The sequence below is a fragment of the Lithobates pipiens genome, unplaced genomic scaffold (assembly GCF_037356315.1).
Source record: "Lithobates pipiens isolate NorthernLeopardFrog02 unplaced genomic scaffold, aLitPip1_a1.2 Scaffold_19, whole genome shotgun sequence".
Classification (NCBI taxonomy): Eukaryota; Metazoa; Chordata; class Amphibia; order Anura; family Ranidae; genus Lithobates; species Lithobates pipiens.
The window spans coordinates 695179-698295 of NW_027507764.1; positions in this window are offsets into that span (position 1 = coordinate 695179).

Sequence of the window (3117 nt, forward strand, 5' to 3'; positions counted from 1 at the left end):
CTAAAAGAAATAATAATAATCATAATAATCATAATAATAATACTTCCAATAAAAGGGGGACATCTGAAAGGAGAGAATACTAATATATTGATAGAATAATTGTAAAATTCCTTTCCTGGAGTCTACTATAGACACAGAAAGTCTTCTGCCCCGTACACACCATCGGACTTTCCGACAAAAAAAAAAACGGCGATTTTCTGTTGGAAGGACGTTGGCTCCGACTTGTCTTGCCTACACACGGTCACACAAATGTTGTAAAAGGAATAGAAAAAAGTAGTTATTCCTGCGCTGCCTTTGATTGGGTGATGGATTGTGGAACTGCTGTGTACACCGAAATGAATCAAACCGAATCCAACAGATTTTAACAGGGTGGGGGGGGGGGGGGGGGTGTTTGGCGTCGCGCTATTCTAATACAGAACACTGGTCAGGAAGGGGTTCTAAGCCCTAAACTTCCTGGCTCATAGAGGAGAAAGTTTGGAATAAGTCCTCAATAGATATAAGAATGACTAAAAAAAATATATTACGTCTAAAACTATGTGAAGTGAGAGTAAGGTAATGTAAAATGTCAGCTAAATAATGCAATAGTAGAGAAAAATAGAAATATAGAAAATTGCAGAATATATAAAGAAAAATATTAAGATAAATAAAATAGTAAAAGCACTACAGAGGTGTCTGTGCCCGGACTACAGACGTGCAGAAATAGTTATTGTAACTTAAATTGACTCTAATTGGCTCAATGTTCTGACTTTATGTCCTCCTCTCCAGTCTTTTATGTACGGTTCTATTCCCCAAAATGTTTAAATGTGAGGGGTCTTTGTACAGTACAGTAAACAATGTTTGGAAACGCTGCGTTTGTCGTATCCTTTTGAGGATGTTTTGGACATGTTCCTTGATCCGCAATCTGAATAGCCGTTTAGTCCGTCCCACATATTGCAGGCCGCAGGTGCATTCTAGCATGTATACGGCCCCCTCTGTATTACAACAAATGAACATTTTTTATTTCATATTTTTTATTTCATATGTGTTCCCTGTACTATTTGATTTAACCACTTCCCACCCAGGCCAATTCTGACATTTCTCTCCTACATGTAAAATTCCAAATTTTTTTGCTAGAAAATTACACAGAACCCCCAAACATTCTGTGTAAAGTTAGCCCAATTTTTTCGCATAATGTGATAGATGAAGATACACCGAGTAAATAGATACCCAACATGTCACGCTTGAAAATTTGCACGCGCTCGTGGAATGGCGCCAAACTTTGGTATTTAAAAATCCCCATAGGCGACGTTTTAAATTTCTTTACTGGTTACATGTTTTGGGTTACAGAGGAGGTCTAGTGCTAGAATTATTGCTCTCGCTCTAACGTTCGCGGCGATACCTCACATGTGTGGTTTAAACACCGTTTTCATATGTGGGCGGGGCTTACCTATGCGTTCGCTTCTGCGTACGAGCTCACGGGGACAGGGGCGCTTTACTTTTTTTTTTATTGTTAATTTATTTTTGTTTTTTTAGCTTTACACTTAAAAAAAATAAATAAAAAATTGATGACTTTTATTCCTATTACAAGGAATGTAAACATCCCATGTAATAGGAATATGGCACGATCGGATCCATTTACAGTGAGATATGGGGGGGGGAGGGGGGGAGGTCAATAAGACCCCACATCTCACCTCTAGGCTGGGAATAAAAAAAAAAAAAAAAAAAAAAAAAAAAACGATCCTGGCTTCCTAGCCAGATTGGCGCCGTTAATTTGAATACAGAGGCCGGCGTGTGACATCATAACATCATGCCCGGTCTCCGAACGATCATAGAGACTCCGGGGACGATCTTGTCCGCCGGAAATCTCTATGGTAACTTGCGTGGGCCAGTGGACTCTGTGACCGACTCACCGATGGAAACGGTGAGTCGGTAGAAGCACCGGAGGGCGGCGGGAGGGGGGCGCCCGTAAGAACGATCAAGCAGCGGAACAGCCGCTATGATCGTTCTTATGGTGCAGGGAATCGCCGGCTGAAAACGCCGATATCTGAATGATGTCGGTGGCCTTCGGCATCACTCAGATATAACCCCCGAAAGCCCATGACGTCACATGACGTAGTGTGGGAACCAAGTGGTTAAAATCTAATTTCTTGTGGTTGGAGCGTCTTGTTCTTGTACAAGATAGTGTAACCATTGAGGACTATTCCACACAAATGTCGGCCAACAATTACCAACTGTAGTGACGGTACAAGACCTACGTGATTTCTCCGTTACGAACGCCGGTTTTACAAGACCGAGCGCTTCCGGCTCGTACTTGATATTCCGCGAGCACGTGTGGACTTTTTTGTCCGACGGACTTGTGTACACACGATTGGAAAGAGTCCGGCAACAAACATTTGTTGGGGCGGAAAATTTGAGAACCTCCACACAATAAATCATCGGACTAATATTTTATAATAGTTTACAATCCAAAAAAAAACATTTACATAAAACACAAAGAACAGTAAATGCGTGTATCTACGCGTTTCTTGCTGTGGTTGAAACCAAAATGGCCAAGATAGCCCATGGTAACTAAATAATAAATTGAAAAAAAAAATCGATTAAAAATGCCTAAATAATAAATGATGAATCGGAGAGGATGATATGAATCTTGATATTCCATGATTGAGATTGGCCATTTTGGGTTCAACCACAGCGAGAAACGCCGTAGATACACGCATCTACTGTTCTTTGTGTTTTATGTGAATTTTTTTTTGGATTGTAAACAATTATGAAATCTTAGTCCATGATTTATTGTGTGGCGGCTGTGTGCCCCGAGCATTTTAGAGGTTGATGCCCAAAATGTTTGTATAACATATTATGGACTATACAAAATAAATAATTAACCACTTCAATACCGGGGGGGGGGGGGGCACTTAAACCCCCCTCCTGCCCAGACCAATTTTCAGCTTTCAGCGCTGATGCACTTTGAATGACAATTACGCGGTCATACAACACTGTACCCAAATGTCATTTTTATCATTTTTTTCCCACAAATAGAGATTTCTTTTGGTGGTATTTCATCACCTCTGGGGGGTTTATTTTTTGCTAAACAAATAAAAAAATACAGAAAATTTTTGAAAAAAAAATGTTTTTTTTGTT